Source organism: Ictalurus furcatus, chromosome 19 (assembly GCF_023375685.1).
Source record: "Ictalurus furcatus strain D&B chromosome 19, Billie_1.0, whole genome shotgun sequence".
Classification (NCBI taxonomy): Eukaryota; Metazoa; Chordata; class Actinopteri; order Siluriformes; family Ictaluridae; genus Ictalurus; species Ictalurus furcatus.
In genome coordinates, this window is record NC_071273.1 from 13656554 (window position 1) to 13674515 (window position 17962).

Consider the following 17962-nt stretch of genomic DNA (forward strand, 5'->3'; position numbering starts at 1 on the left):
ATGAGTGAGTTTCTAGCTGTTTTCTTTTTCGACGAACCTGTATGTTTGTGTAACACATGGTGATATAATCACATTATTGGATTACAAAATTATTCATTGGAACACACAATCATCATATTGTAGCATACGCAAATATAAAGTGGGGCTGTCATTATGATAGTCCATTAAATTAGACTGCAAGATTGCAACCCTTTAATGAAGTTTTTCCTTTTAATGGGCAACAGAATGGAAGCAAATTGATTTAACAATCACAGGTGTCTATCTGCATGAGGCTAAAATGTAAACAGAAGGAACAAGAGCAAGAGAGTCGTGTCTCTGCCCCAAAAGCATGTTAAAGGGAGTAAGCGTTTAGCACTATAGTAAAATTAAATTTCATTTTCAACATTAATCTTTTCAGTTCTAACTTATAATGTATTGTGGAAGCTGCCGCTTACAAATCCAGGCCTCCAGTACTATTTACACAATTTTCATTAGTATGACCACAGACAATGATCCATAAAACTGTACATTACTCTTTGTGTTAATGGAAAAATAAATAACACTTCTGCAGAAAATAATTTATTTCTAGACCACATGTATCAAACCACATGCATTTGTTTTCCTTTAAATTCCTTAAATTGATAATAAAATGATATCATAGAATCGCTCCATAATTGTGTGTAGAAACGTTAACGCCCTAATATTCTCCTTTTGGCATTTTAGAAATAGCTCTAAAATAGTTTTACATGTGCAAATAGAATTATTAGCAATATTGGTACATACAGTAATTATTTGGAAATTAACTATAGTATTCTGTTTTTTCTCTATTAAAAATGCACCAGCCTGACAGCAAAAACAACCCTCAATGCAACCGATATGAAGTGTCCATCAATAACAATTTAGTGGCCTTGAATATTTATGCAATGTGAAACATCTCAACTCAATAAAAAATGTAACAAAATACTAAACTCTGGTACAGCGCAAATTAAAAAGGTGTGAAAACTGCCCTAGAGTAGTTTTATTATACAGTAAATATCATAAGCATGAAGAGGCAAAATAATCCATCTGCCTCTTTCTACTCCCCTCTCTAGCATCTACTTCCTTCTCCTTCATAAAACTTCTTTTCAAATAAAGTTTAAAAAAAAAAATTGTAGCACTGAGTTGCATTGAGGATTCTACAGACTTAGAATTGTAAGAACTGTAGCTATTAAAAAATATAAACACATAATCCATATAAACAAAACAAATAATGGATTAAAAACCACCATCCAAATTCAAATCAATTTAAAATCCTTCAGCCATCTGTTGAACAGTCTGCATTTTCCCTGCTTCTGTTTCAGACAACAGATTAAAAGCACAGGGAGAACAAATTCTGGTGGATCTCAGCTACCCCTGTTATGGAGAAGGCTGTAAATGAGACAGACTGATTATCAAATAATAATGTCTGAATTTATCAAAACTTTAATCAAGTTCCGATTGTTAAAACGATATATATATATTTTCCGAATTGGGAAAATCCTGCTCCTTTATCATAGATCCTGAGCCAGTGTGCTGTCACAGCAAGGCTAGAGCAGTGATACGTATGTCAAATTTGTAATCTCCATAGAACCCTCCTATAAGCAAATATTAGCCGTCAGTCATAAAGAGCTAGAGTCACTTTACTGATAAACAAGGTCTACAAAGCCTTAGCAACACCATCATAGCATACAGTGTGACAACAAATACATCACCCACACACCCACACACACACACACACACACACACACACACACACACACACACATATATGCACACCCACCCACACATACACACACACACACACACACACACATACACATACGAGGCTTGTCTAACCTGGTGAGTACAAAATAAACCCATTAAGCGGTTGAGAGAATGCTGTGCATGTTTTCACTGCCGCTTCTTTTTTTGTGATTATAATTTTCATTGCAGTTTTCTTTTCTCAACATAAAGCATGTGTACAGACAAATGCTAAGAGACAGTATGGCATTAACTGAAGGGGGGGGGGGGGGGGCTGGCAGATCATATTCATATAAACACTTAAGAGGACATCATATTTACACAAATTACTCATTTGTTGGAAGTAATTATTTTAATCTTATCATAAAGATCCTGCCATGATCGTATAGTACTGATACTAGCTCTGTTTATTTTAGCAATGGTTTCTTCCAGTAATATTATATTTTGCAGTGATGCAAGCCAAAAAGCAGAACACCCAGCTACTTGGCTGCCGCTTCTTGCCAGAGCTTTTTCTTTTCATTCTTTTTTTCTGCATTTGTATGTTTGATATTTGCTTTGAGGTTTTTGTCCCTTTATCTGCTGGTTACCAGTTGTGGCAGAGCTCCAGAGCCAATCTAGAGCGGCGGGTTTCCCCAAGCCTTGATCCACCATGTGTGATTGTGCCCACCAATTTGCTATAGACTACAGTGTGCCTGTTGCTCCCGTCAATGGTGGAGAGTTTATGTGATCATTCTGAGTGGTTTCTGCACTTCTGAGTGCTCTGTGGGGCGATGTGTCTGTGATCACTTTGTGGATCCATGACACGGCATTCAAAGCGTGTGTGGGATAAACCTGTTTAGGCCTTCAGTGGCTATGAGCAGCTTTACCAATAAAATGACATCCCGGCAGCTTTTTGAGGACTTTATGTTTATGTTTTTTTCTGTGTTGTTTTTTAATTGTAAACTGACCTGACTGTGAGAATGGCACTAATATATATATTATATATATATATATATATAAAATATTGTTTCATAATTTTGCATCTTGTTAAGTTTGCATTATGTGTCCAGCCAAAACCATTATCTTGATAGCGTTAGCTACTGTATAAGGTTAGCAGTTAGCAGACTCTAGATCTCAGGAGGTTCTACAAGAAAAGAGTCCAGAGTGCCATATAGCAATTTGGAGCATTGAAATAAAATAATATGAATTAGCTAACTACCTCATGGCATTTCAACACATTCAGAAACAAACATTATATAGTTGCTTCAAGTTAGAAATTTTGATGACAAAAGGTATGTGATCTACAATGGGCTAAAATTTTGATTTCTAGTATGTTGGATTCCTTTTGATAGTGCTGGGGAAATGTTTAAAATTTACTTCAGAAGGTTCTTGAATTTCACTGAATTCCACTGCAGGAAAATTTGATTTTCACTTTGAGTTCCTGTACAGGGATTACAAAGTATATTTCCTCATATATGTACCTGAGTGATAAAAGGAAACCAAGTGTGGTGATGGAACAAACTAATCAATTTGTAGTCATATTACAGTGCATTGAGCCACAGCAACAGCAGAGCCCATTATGATTTATAGGCTATCAAATGCCACATTAAAACTCATTCCACTTAAGCAAATCATTCACTTGGAAATGACACATAAGTCTACTTGACTCCTTAATAAAAGAAAAATTAGCACATTAAATATCTGCAGCCTACAGCCAGTGAATGACCCATCTCGTTTTGCATCATCTATATTTCTAATGTACACTTATACATGCAGGCTGAAATATGAGTCCACACTTTTTGCTGAACTAAATAAATTAGATTATGGTCTATAAGAGTCTTTGATATGTTACAGTATTTATATGGCATGTAATAGTGCAGCAGTCCTTGTAGCAGTAAATAACTGCTTCCCAATGACCCATGTGACCACCAGAGTGAGAACAGTAAGTTAGTCATGGTAGAAAAAGAACAAAAATGCAAAGAAAGCTAGCTAGGTGAGTAAAGCATGTAAGAAGACAAAAGGAATTACACAGATCAGTTTGAGAGAAAAGGAGAAACATCTGAAAAGCTAAAGACAGCTTCTAAAAACAGAGATTTTGTTAATATCCTGATTTGAAGAAGGCATCTATCTGTGCTCAGTTAGATATCAGCTTAAAAAACAAGTGATAAAATCCTTCTTCAAAAGATTTTTATAAGACCAGTGACACAGAGAGGATTTACACAGAGACAGTGTGAACACATGCCAAGGTCTGAGGAGTTAACCTATGCAAGATCATTCAGCTTCAGCTCGAACAAATTGCAGAAGCCTTGTCAGTAAATACACACTCATTCACAATCGAAGAAATTTCTGGAAGAAATTGCTGAAGTTTCCCTACGTGAAAATTACTCTAATTTGATACAAAGGATGAAAACGTTCCTCTAGCCCTGCTTACAGCAGTAATATATTAGCGGTCAGTTCTAACCCACACATGCTCACCTCACATAGTACTAACCTATTTTGCCATAATGTGAACGAGTAGTCTCCAAACATACTGAGTTGCTTGCAGTGATTGGCTTTCCAGGCTTCAGACAAATGTGTATCTTTGTGCTATCGTGACTATACAGTAGAGGAAAATTACCAACAGAAATAGAATCCTTCTTCTCCTACAAGTGAAAGAGAAAATGGCCAAAGCCTGAACTTACAGTTGTTGCTACCATCCAGGTGCTCTGAACTATGATTTGTTTAAAGGTCACATGCATGGAGAAATTACATTTGTGACACTGAATGCCCCACTGGCAACATGACATCAGACACATCTGACTCATTTGACAAACTAGAAGGGGAAAATAACAGAACCAATTCTTCATTCTGCCTTTGTGGTTTTGTTACAGTTTTGATTCATTTGATTCACACAATTATGTTTTTTCTCAATATTGTAGTCACAATTATTTTCAATCATGCTTTATTAGGATCAGTACATAATAGTTGTACTGCATTTTAAATCAAGAGAAAACAGCCTCTTTTTTTTTTTACATTGGACGTTATAAGCCTATAATCCTATGAATGTATAAATCTTTATATCATAAAAAAAGGACCCTAATCGGATTATAATGTATTAGATAGATAGATAGATAGATAGATAGGTAGATCTGTGTTTGGGAAGCTGGGGTATTGTTACCCAGTTAAAATGTGAAAACACAGGAATTATTGTGATTATCACAATCACAATATTGTGATTTAATGAACTGACATCTAAAAGCTGATATCCAATGTTATCCAGATAACTGAAATGGATTAAGCTCACCAATTGTACAGTCAATAGTATTTAATTAATTGATGACATCAAAAACTGTTATCATAATACAATTAATTTAACACCCATCCATCCATTTTCCATAATGCTTATCTGACACAGGGTCACATCGAGCCTGGAGCCTATCCCAGGGAACTCGGAGCACAAGGTGGGGACACCCTGGACAGGGTGCCAACCCATCACAGGGCACAATTGCACACACACATTCACACACTACAGACAATTTGGAATGCTAGTAAGTCTACAGTGCATGTCTTTGGACTGGGGGAGGAAACCGGAGTACCCGAAGGAAACCCCTGAAGCCTGGGAAGAACATGCAAACTCTGCATACACAGGGCAGAGGTGGGATTTGAACCCCCACCCCTAGAGTTGCGAGGCAAACTGCTAACCACTAAGCCACCATGCCCCCATAATTTAACACAATCACTTGAAAAAATAGTATGAATTGAAATTGTTTTCTGTTATAACTTATCGTGAAGGCCTAGACCTTGTTGCATTTATGGCAGGAGGAGGTTATGTAAGTCTTATTTTATCCATATGTAAGTCCATATTATCGAGATAAGAATGTAGTTTTCAGTCTATTCAATTCCTATACTGAGGAGATTACTGTACAAAGATACCCTTGAAAGACACGTTGTCTGAAATAGCTTGTGTGATGCAAATTGTGAAAAGATTCATTATGAAAAAGCCACAAAGAAAGTAAGTGTTCTGCTGAGACTGAGTCATGCAGTGTGTGTACCTTGACTCTTCAGTTCTCTGAGTGACTCATGTGGGGTCACAGCTAGATTAAAATGTGTGCGCCTACTGCGCCTGCACTGAATTTATTTACCTACAATTGCTTTACTTATTGCTTATATCTTCTCTATGCTGACTTCAAGGTCTCTTCCACAGCACTGAATACAAGTAAACATACCGAATAAATGAGATGGAGAGACGGAAGTGAAAAAACCTGGGGGGAATAAAGGCTAGTAAGGAAGAAATCATACAGAATACTGTATATACATTGGATATAAAATGCCTACACATCCTTGTTCAAATTGCAGGTTCGCGTTCAAAGGGAACTCAACGTTGCACAACGGTACACAGGGAAGGATTTTAACTCCCAAGATCTGCCATGATTTATGGGGTTAGGGGTTGTCACAAAAAATTCAATTTTAACAGGGTGTGTAGACTTTCTATAGACTCTGTATGGTATCTGAAAGTGAACAAGTGTCAGTGTTAATGACCTAGTGCATGTTAAACTAGGATAAAGAAAACCACATTCTTGGGTTAAAGTTAAAATCTTTGGGAGTTGGGTGTTGGGAGATTATTTACCACACTGCCAAGACACAAAGCACTACTCACTGCCTGCTGCTCACAGGTTAACAACTCTGTGAGTCACTGTGGTATGAGGCATGGGGAAACCAAAACACACATTTGGGGAGTCAAGGCCTGCATAACAGTGTAAAACAGCAGGCTATCATGCAGTGCATCTGAAGAAAAAACTGGGACAGAAGTACTTGAATGCTTGCCCATGTGTCTGAGAGTAAGAATGTGAGAGTCTATTCTTGTGCAGTGGAGTCAGCACTGTGTAAATGCAACACAAAGGCAAAAACTCAAATGCAGCACAAACAAAATACCATCAGGAGAAAGAGGTATGAACCTGCATAGCCACACAAAACAACTTTATCAGCTGCTTCATCTGAATAAATTACAACTAAAACTCAGTAGCTTAGAACAGGTGATTTCACATCTAAGCTGTTTCTGTTTCCCCAAAAGTCTCTAGCACAATTTATCTTTATTATTTTATAATTATTAATTATATAAATAATCATAATGGCATCTTCAGTAACAGCATCTTACTGGTCAGGGTCAAGGAGCTCATCCCAATAAACTAGGCACAAGCGGGAATACTTTAGGGCTGTGAAAAAGTATTTGCCCCATCCTGATTTCTTCTGTTTTGTGTGCTGTATATCTCATATCTCAGACATTAAAACTAAATCTAAGATAAAACAAAGGCAACCCGAATAAACGCAAAATACAGTTTTCAAATGACAATGTTATTTATTGAAGCAGAAAAGTTATCCAATACAAACTGGGCCTGTGTGAAAATGTAATTGCCCCCGCAGTTACTAATTCCCTAAATCTATGAAACTGCATCCATAATGGGGTTCAGCTGGACTAGACACAACCAGGCCTGATTACTGCAAACATTGTTCAATCAAATCAACACTTAAATAGAACTTTTTCAACAGTTGGTTAAAGGTTTTACCCAGTAACACACTATGCCAAAATTGAAAGAAATTCCAGAAATGACGAGGAGGAAGATGATTGAAATATATCAGTCTGGGAAGAGTTACAAAGCTATTTCAAAGGCTCTGGGACTCCAAAGGACCACATTGAGGGTCAATATCTCCAAATGGACAAACTCAGCACAGTAGTGAACCATCCCAGAAGTGGCTAACCTTCTAAAATTCCTCCAAGATCAATCACATCCAGAAAAAATCACATCCAAATTCCTCCAAGAGCACAGCAACGACTCATCCAGCAGGTCACAAAAGAGCCAAGAGCAACATCAAAGGAACTACAGGCCTCTCTTGTATCAATAAAGGTCACTGTTCATGACTCCACCATCAGAAAGACACTGGGCAAAAAATGGCATCCATGGAAGAGTAGTGAGGTGAAAACCACTGCTAACCCAGAAGAACATTAAGACTCATCTGAATTTAGCCAAAACACACCTTGATGATCCTCAAACCTTTTGGGAGAATGTTCTGTGGGCTGATGAGTTGAAAGTGGAACTGTTTGGAAGACAGGGGTCCCGTTACATCTGGTGTAAACCAAACACGGAATTCCACAAAAAGAACATCATACCTACAGTCAAGCATGGTGGTGGAGGTGTGATGGTGTGGGGATGCTTTGCTGCTTGAGGGCCTGGGAAACATGAATTCTGCTCTCTATCAGAAAATCCTAAAGGAGAATGTCCAGTCTGCAGTCCATTAATTGAAACTCAAGCGCAACTGGATTATGCAGCAAGACAATGATCCAAAGCATAGGAGTAAATCCTAGTCCTAGAAGTAAATGAAAGACTCATCTCTAGTTATCGGCAGCGTTTGGTAGCAGTTTTCGCTGCTAAAGGTGGCAGAACCAAATTTTAAGTTTAAGGGGGCAATTAGTTTTTCACATTTGTGATAGGTGTTGAATAATTTCTTTTTGTTTCAATAAAATAAAAAAAATGAAAAAAATAAAAAATCTGATGCTGATTGGCATGTATGTCCAAAGCGTCTGTAGTGTATGAATGGGTGTTTGAATGTGTATGTGATTGGCACCCCATCCAGGGTGTACCCCGCCTTGTGCCCCATGCTCCCTGGGATAGGCACCAGGTTCCCTGTGACCCTGTAGGATAAGCGGTAGAGAAAATGGATGGATGGATGGGAAAAACCTGTATTGTGTATTTACTCAGGTTGCCTTTGTTTTATGTTGTATTTATTTGAAGCTCTAAAACTATTTAGTATGAAACATACACAGAAGCAGAAGAAATCAGGATTTCTTAATACTTTTTCGCAGCACTATTCCTTGATGGGATGTCAATCCATCACAGACCACCATGCACACACGTACACACACACACACACACACACACACACACTCTCTCTCTCTTTCTCTCTCACTGTCTCTCTCTGTCTCTCTCTCATTCACATCTAGGGGCAATTTAGAGTAGCTAACCCAAGTTTTTGGAAAATGGGCTGAAATCTGAGAACCTGAAGTAAACCTACACAGCATGGTTAGAACATGTGAGACAGCAAACAATCAAGCAGGAGCCCCTTGAGCTGTGAGGTGAGAACACCAGAAAAATGCATCTTAATGACCAAAAAGAAGCCTATTACTCAATCAAAGGTCATGGGAAATAGCTCAGGGCACTCATGAAAACCAGAGGAAGGAAATAAGGTCATGGAAGTAGAACATTCATTAAATTCCTCAGCTACAAATAGAGTCTTTAGGGAGCATAATGCTTCCCTATTTTTATTTTCAGAGAGAGGGAGTAAAGAGCAGAGAGAAGGAAGTTTAGACATTTGGATGTCAGTTTGACCATGCACACAGGCACTGGCTCATCTTGACGGTCTACTTAAACACTCTAATTATCCATGCAAAGAGCCTGACCTCGTTCTGGTAATTTTGATCTTGAACATGAAAGGAATAGCAAGCCATACGTCTATGACTGTTTTAAAGCATTCACATGGAACAGATTTTACACAAACCATCAGTTTGGATTCCCTCAAATACGACTCGTTCAACAATTATTTCAAAAGCCAAAATGTGACCTTCACTGTGGCACATAATTAGACATCATACATAAAACATTCTGGAAACATACTGGACCATCTGCTTATGGCTAATTTTGTTTAGTTTCTTTTTTCCCATTATAGTTGAAATGAGCTACAGTTTCTTTAAGTGTTGGAGAGTGATTAAAAGTGACAGACCTATCACTTTTGCACTCAGCTGTATATAACAACAGTGAGAATTTTATTTTTGAAAATATTTGTATACTGTCAAGCACAGCATGCACACACACACACACACACACCACACACACACACACACACACACACATTTATTTGAAGACTATCATTCAAAACGTTGTGTGCCTACTTTTGCAATTAGGCTCATTATTCCATATAATATACTTCAAATGTATTTAAGTACAGGCATGTGTATATTCATGAATGCATTCATGCAAATATATTGCTAACATATACAAGAATATTATTTGCCAAAATGTATTGATACATGATATACATGTCCTTCAGGAACAAAATAATGTTATATTGAGTTTTTAAGAATAAATTCTGACATAACAATAAATAAGAATTAGTAATGGATCGGATCCAAAATCAGTTAAAGCATCTTACATATATACAGAACAGTAAAAAATGTAACATAAACACCAACAGAAAGAAGTTCATGTGAGAGAAAAAGTGAAAGGAACTTACCTCAGTAGAGGTCATCCATGAAAAGTGCAGACACAAACATAAACCTAATCACCAATTTCAAAACTTTTTAATTTACTTCACTCAGAATGCTACTGCTTTCCTAACAGCATGGATATTGTTGACTGTTCTGTATATACTGTATGAAAAATTATTGAAAGATCATAATATACTTTAATGTACTTTAACTGATTTTGAATCCTATCCATTACTTTTCACTACTTATTACTATGTAAAAATGTATTGCCAATTAAAGATATCCATTAGTTTATTCTTAAACCCAATAGATATTTAATGACATAAATCTTGTTTTTGATAGATGTATAATGTATAATATAGATGTATATATTGCATTTAAGCAAAAAATAATAAAATAAAACAAAATAAAGAAATTAACAGTTAATCTTTTTTTTTACTTTCTTAAACAGTATTATATTTATTACTGTGCTTTTAAACTTTGCTTTGCCTTAGTACTCTATTTCACATTAGCATTTATATTATCATTGTTTAATTTTTGTCCATTTATTTGTTCTTTAATTTGTAAAGCATCTTGAATTGCCTTGTGTATGAAATGTGTTAATAAAATTCCCTTAATCCTCTGCATATACTGTGTATACACTTGTGTGTGTGTGTGTGTGTGTGTGTGTGTGTGTGTGTGTGTGTGTGTAAAGCCTTGCTTGTTTAGCAATAGACTATAGAAAATCTCTGTTTACCTTGTGAGCTGGCACACTCCGTTTGGCAGTCTCGGCAAACCGTTGGACTGGATGTGTGTGTGTGTGTGTGTGTGTGTGTGTGTTGTTAGTAACGGGTGAAGCTCTCTGCGTCAGGACCCGTGGTGGTGGACAGCTCCACTTCGGCTCCGGTTCAGCGCGCGGACAGGCGGCGCGTCAGGGTTTCCGTCGACGGTACAGGTCTAGGAAACAAAACCCCTCTCATAGGACTGAACACACAACAAATTCCTGCAGCCTGGTTTTCAAGTCCCAGATAAATGTCCAAGATCGTAGGGGAGCCTTTGTCACCCTTTACACCGTGTTAAAGTGCGATCCAGGTCTTGTGCGTGTTGCCTGTATGCTGTGTGCGATGCCCCGCAAAGTGTGTGCACTTTAAAAGACACAGAGTCGTTAAATGTTTCTTGTTGAGATTTTAAAAGTCCTTTGGTCTGTAATCGGGAAGAAATGTGGCCGTGTTCACACTTAGCCGATAGCTCTCTGGCACTATAGAGACCCCGAATCGGCTCAGTCTTCACATTTAAACCGGATTGTAAAGAAATCGGATCCAATTTTATGACTCGCTCTTGACCCTTGGAAAAAGGTCTCAAACTACCACATCATCTCGTCCCACCCAGATCGATTTCCACAGCGATTTACAGCTTGAAATGATCATCGACAAGAGGCGAAATCCGAGCAAGTTCAGAAGACGCGTTCAAAACCACGCTCGTCTTAATAGACATCAGCTACATCCGCCATCCTGGACAGTCAAAATAATAATACTATTAATAATAATAATAATAATAATACTAATAATAATAAAGACATGACAGAGTTGTGCTAACTTCCCTTCAGTCATGTATCACACACTGGCGGACATTCCTGACGTGTTTATCAGGATAACGAACTCGATTAGCCTACATAAACAAACCTAAACCTAACAGTTTTATTCCCTTTATACATTAGATCATCAGGACACACTGTTTCAATGACCAGCGGCGTTAAATAAAGCTAATCCGTGCCATACTGCTTTCCATACTGCTGAGCGTCTTTCTCAAACACACGCTAACAGATCAACACAAACCGCCGGCAAAGTTGCACAAATTCCGCATTAAAGCAAGAAACGCGATCATTGAAATTCCGCTCTCGTTCCGCTTGTCATTCACAGTCCCAACACAGAAAGCGTGTGTGTGTGTGTGTGCGTGTGTGTGTGTGTGTGTGTTCATTTTAAAGACTGAGGTCCAATCCTGATTCGTCCACAGCGCCAGAAATGAGTCAAGTGCGATATTTCTGATTTCTGATTATTCATAGATCATCATCAGAGTCTTGGTCTGACCGGCAGAAATCGCCGGCTGCATGTGCTGTTTGCCTGAACACAACAACGCCTTCATCCTCCCAGTATCCTCCCGGCAATGTAAAGCATGGAGGATCCAATCCTCACCGCGCCACTGCGCGCTCAGTAAAACACGGTACAGTCGTTCGGATCGGACTGCAGTCACAAACCCCTACATACTCACACCCAACACGTGAACCTATCCAATTATATTTTTCTTACTAGCAATCGGTTTCAAATTTTTGTAAACCTGAATGTTTGTGGTTTATTTATTTTTAAATTGCATATCAAGTTAAAGGTGCCATAAATTAAATTGATTTTGAATTCAGTAACTTGAATTTGTATGTAAGCCTTTAAAACATCCATTCATTCATGCATTCATCGTCAGCATCTTCTGGTCAGGGTCGTGTGGATCCATAGCCTATCCCAGGAACACTGGGAACGAGGTGGGAATATGCCTTGAATATGACACAGTTCATTGCAGGCAGGGTACCATGCACACAAAATCACATCTAGCCGTAATTTAGAGTCACCAATCCAACTAACTACTGGCATATTTTTGAGAGGTGGGAGGGACGTGGAGGGAACTCACATGACAGGGAGAATTTACGACTGTAATCTGAGCTCAGGATCAAACTGGAGACCCTGGAGCTGTAAGGCAGCAACATTACACTTAAAACTAAATTAAACTTATTGAATTAAGAATTCATTTATTTATAATTGTTAGATGTAATAAGTAAAATATATAAATAAATAAATCTGTTCATGGCACAACATATTTAAACTTTCAAGTTACATTAAAAGTGCTTGAAACAAAGATACAAACAAGCCCAGACTCAGTTGATGCCATTTCAGTCAATCAGATTTTTTCAACTGAATTTTTTTTAAATATTTAAAAATTTAACTGAATTGCATTGAAATATAATCAGATTTTTTTTTTTATTTGACTTCAAAACTTGATATATAATTAAAAAATTAGGCATACAATTTCTCATTTACAAGATTCAAATCCAAATCCCAGTGGCACAGACAATATTCCATAGAAATTATTCTGTATTACAATCAAGCAAGTATGGAACTTTTAGAAAAGACTCCATTACAATAGCTCTATAACATAGTCACTCCTATAACCTCTGAACTTTGCACATCCTGAATGCTTCTCAGAATTTGCCTTTGCTCTAAACTTGCCCTCCATTTGTTTGGCAAAGTGCAGCGGTCATCCTCTTGCGTAATAATGTCATGTTAGACAAGGGGAGGTTTATTTACAATTTGCTGGTGGTTCTCTTTGCTAGGATTAACATTTCTATGATCGGAGTCGGAGTCCTGAGATAAGGAAACAAAATGACCACAGGTAAGTTAGCGTTCATCACTATTTAGTGTTAATGCTTCTGAAAATGCCTGGCCAAGTTTGTGATATTCAGGCAGGGAACTCCTGAAAATGTATTTATTGGAAAACAGTAACTCAGCAAGTGATAATTAACTTTACCGACCGTGACGGCTTCAAAAGTGAATATCATGTACTGCTTCCTCAGTGTTGGTGTTATGCTATGTCATGTGTTAATGTTGGCTGAGAAATATGGACTGAGTTTATTCTATAATTCTCTCGGTCTGTATCTTATTTGATGCTCTGAGGGTTAGCTAGCTAGATGCTGTCACCAATCACAGTAGGGATGAGTGATGCTAATATAGATGCTCACCTGAGTTGATAACGTTACTTTAGCATACAGTTCGCAGTAATGTCAGACATACCCATTACCTTTTTAGGAGCCTTTTGGGTCACTTAATTGGGTTATTTTCTCAGTCTTGCTAAGTTTTGGGGTAGTTGTATGGGTTAGTGAATAGCTCATTGTCACTGACAGCAGAATCAATGCCCCCCCCCCACTCCTCAGCCCAGCTCCTTGTGTCAAATCAACTGAGCTCGGACTGTTTGAATTCACCTCAGGTGGAGGTTTTAAATTTATTTGAGTCATTTACTTCAAAGTCTATATATAAACACCACTTTAGCAGCTCTAGCAATACATTTTGAACACCTTCTTGTGTATAAATAAAGGAGATACCATGTTGACATATTTGTTCATAATGTGGTATATTTGACATTTTAATAATAATCCTGAAAATATTATGAAATTCATGAAATAAAATTAACCTAGAGTTTTTGTAAAAATGAAACCATACTTTCGGTTGTAAAGCAACCCATTTGCTGGGTTAAAATTAACAACCCAACTTGATGTGTTAGTTTACTCCAAAATGTGTTTTGTCCTATATTTACCCAGCCATTGGGCTAAAAATAACCAAGAATTGTTTTTAACCAAGTGTTTTTTATAGTGTGATTGTGTTTAAAGCAACACAAAATGTGTTGTCCTTAACTAGACATGCAAGTGTGTTAAAATTAACACATCATGTGTTCTCATGAGTGTACTTAGCCACAGGGTTGCAGTCCTGACAGAAGCCAACAGTAATGGAGGTTAATGAAGGTGTGGGGAGGTTGTGGGTAAGGTCACCACTACACAGAGCACCAACAGCAGAGCTACCAGCACCAGGCCTTTCACTCACCACCATAATTTGTTCCTTCAAAATAAAACAATGCTCCTTTTGGAGTTTGGAGGTGGTTGTTGTTGTTGTTGTTGTAGTGACTCCTTTTGGAGTTTGGAGGTGGTTGTTGTTGTTGTTGTTGTTGTTGTTGTAGTGAACAAAATTGATATACTGTATTTGATACAGTGGAAATATTTGGCATAAGTTGGAATGAACACATCAGTGTACAGTATATTATATAATATGACTATTAATGGGGAAAATATTGCCTCTATGAACTTCTTCATATAGTAGTCAAGGACAGTGATGAACTGCTACTGTGTTTCTACATTTTCTTTTTGGTCCCAAAATAGATTCTGAGTTACAGAAAAAATAATGCCACATTCAAGTAGCAAGTGCAATCAGTTTTTAAAATGATTGGTACCATTTGGGGGAAAATATTCAAGTAGGTACTTAATGTGAGTCATTAGGCATAATCACACACAATGAAATGTAATCTGAAATTCACTCTGGTGAATATTTGCTGACTTTGAGTTCACATACTAATTCAGTTATTGAAAATTATTTACATTTAAGCACCACATTGCTGTTGTGCACACGTGAGAGAAGGTTATCATTTATGATGCTTTGAGACAGAGCAAACATAAAGAAAAGCACTTGAATGTAGTCAAATTAATGTAGACATAACAGCAGGGACATAGTCTTTCTTGCTTGTCGTGACTACTCTGCTTCAGTCTGCCTCCTCTTAATGTAATTCTGTGACTTGTTAGACATTTAATTACTGCTTCTATACAGTACATAGTACTTGTGGTTCCTGGGTGCTGTGGTATTTGCACCTAGACATCATAATCAGTATGAGTGTTTTGTCAGTTATTGTATTTTATGGGTTCTGTGCATCACAGCTGTCACTAGTAAACACCATAAAGCACTGGCATGCTACCCTCAGTGTCACAATTTCTTCTTGTTGACTGATAATAATGTGTATTTGTATATATTGCCACTGGCTGTATTGCCATGAGTGACCACTTGTATTGGCATAAAAAATTATTTGAAAAGAATTACTAAAATAGGTCACTAATGTCACACTCACTTTCACTTCCTTGCTATTGAAAAACATAGGAAAATAAGCCACACTGATGTGGTGTGAACAAAGCAGTTACCTCCTCGATGTAGATTATTTTCCAATAACAGCACATCCTTAAGTATTTTATTCCTCTTAAACCACAGTGATTATTACAATATAATTTTTTGATTTATTAAAGAACATTAATTAGTGTTAAAAAAGAACTTCTCACATTTTAACTGCTTATAAGTTAGTTCATGTTATCAATTATGTTATAGCAGGTATTAACTTTTCTACTCTTACCAGCCTCTATTTTCTCTCTCTCTCTCTCTCTCTCGAAGGTAATCAGACAAAAATGCAGCTTGTCATATTACTCCGGTGTCCTGAGGATCCTCCCATGACAGAAAACCTATTATCTGTTACAAAACACTGACACTGGAGAGTCTTCCATAAATCTGTTTATTATTATGCTTGGATTACGCAAAGTGTCCACCATACAAGTTCCTGTAAATAAACTGTTAATATAGAAATGGTAATATTAGAAGAAGGACATTAATGTACTGTATATCTGTCATTTGAATTATAATGCTGTTATAGAAAATTAATCCACACCTTCATATTTGAGAATTCAACAGTAGTATTACATAAAATGCACTCCCTGATGGTCACAGTGGAAAGGTTAAAAGGTCAAGTAAAAGTTCTTGAAATAGAATCTGTTGCTATTGTGAACGAGCATAAAATAATTTTCTTACCATTGGCAAAAACCCCTTTACTCATAAGCTATAATTAGAAATCAGTAATACAATTGAGAAACACTGGGAAGCCTCTCAGTAGACGTTTTTGGCTGGTACAGTCAGAAGGAATAGACTAGGCTTGAGAAGACATGAGAAGAGATTCAACTGGGACATGAAATCCCATTCCTGAGCTAACACTTGATATGGTTAGTCCATGGCTGTACTATCAAATGCAATATCAGCTTCCTGATGTCACTAGTTATCCTTGGGGAAAGAAAGTTTACCTGTTTCCTGCTAGACTGCATGGTGGATGACAGTGTTGTAGATTCTCAGCTGCCTATTATGGAGTGACTCTATAGCATAAGTCAATACCTTAGCTGATAGCTTCTTGACTTAATTTTGTTTGAGGCTATGTCATTATTTTTGCCATCCTACCCATCAATATCTATGGACATGAGCCGCTACTACTCAGGAGCATTATGCTCTTAAGTTTATTATGTTTTAGGATCTGTCTGGGTTTCATGTCAAAGTTCCACTATGTCACTATTTGAATAGGTATCACAGTAATCAATGACAGGAAATAAAAGTGGGAGAAAAAACCCCAGAAGTATCTATCACATCACTGCTAACCTCAATAACTATTTTGACAGCAAATATAATAATCATAGATGTTCCCTAAGCAATTTTAATTAATAAAGTCAATCAAGGAGCATTTTGTAAAAAGTGTAAAAGCATGATAGTCTCAGTGGAGAATAACATAATAATGACACTTAGTATTTGCCCGGAGCATGTTTTTCCACAGTCATCGTTTATCCATGGTTGTGTTTTCATGCTACTCTGAGTACCTGGAGTAGTTGCATGATTTGTTTTGCCTGTCACATCCTATAACGTATAAATAATTGCTCTGTGTGAAACAACAGGACAGAATAGAGAGCACATCTGTGTGAGTTCCTCCCCAGAGACCAGCCTGACAGCTCGCTCCAGGTTGAGGATCTGAATGGCGTTCTCTCCTGCTTCACTCTATCTATTTGTTAATGAGGCTCACATAGAAAAAAGATGCCCTGTGCTAAGAAGAAATCATTGCAAGCAAATGAGACAACATCTTATACTTTGCCAACTACAATGAATTGACTTTCAATAGGAAGGCAGACAAAATCGCTAAAGAGAACATGCGGTGAATATCAGCAGGTCTTAATAATGCCAAAGACTGTCTCCACAGAGGAGATTAAGGGAGCTCAACCACCAAACATATGCCAACTACCTTTGGCTAATTCATATGCTCCACTGCGCCTTGAGAACTTCAGAGCCACAAACCACAGGCAAACAGCAGCAACTTGGAGCAGTCTTCAAGGGCACAAGAGACAATAGATCAATAGCCAATATACTAGTTAGTATACTATACTAATTAATATACTCTGAGAAATAAACTGTACTTTTCCTTGTCACTAGTGTAATACAATCAAGGGCACACCTTTTTGCATTCTAATAGGGAGCTAGCAAAATGTCTGAAGCTTACTATCTTTACTAAAACAACATCCATGAACATTTTCATTCCATATGGAGAGTCAGTGTTGTTTGCCAGAGAATAACAGAGAAATTATCCTTGTGATTTGTTTTT

General features: G+C 37.4%; 1 protein-coding gene across 1 annotated transcript in view; it reads right to left on the minus strand.

Annotated features, from left to right (window-relative positions):
• Window positions 1-12225, minus strand: part of LOC128623386 (xylosyl- and glucuronyltransferase LARGE1-like) — a 66149-nt gene extending 53924 nt beyond the window's left edge. The window contains exon 1 of the mRNA XM_053650423.1: window positions 10689-12225. The gene's annotated coding sequence lies outside the window, so the exon portion shown is untranslated. The remainder of the gene's footprint in view (window positions 1-10688) is intronic.
• Between the last annotated feature and the right edge of the window lie 5737 nt (window positions 12226-17962).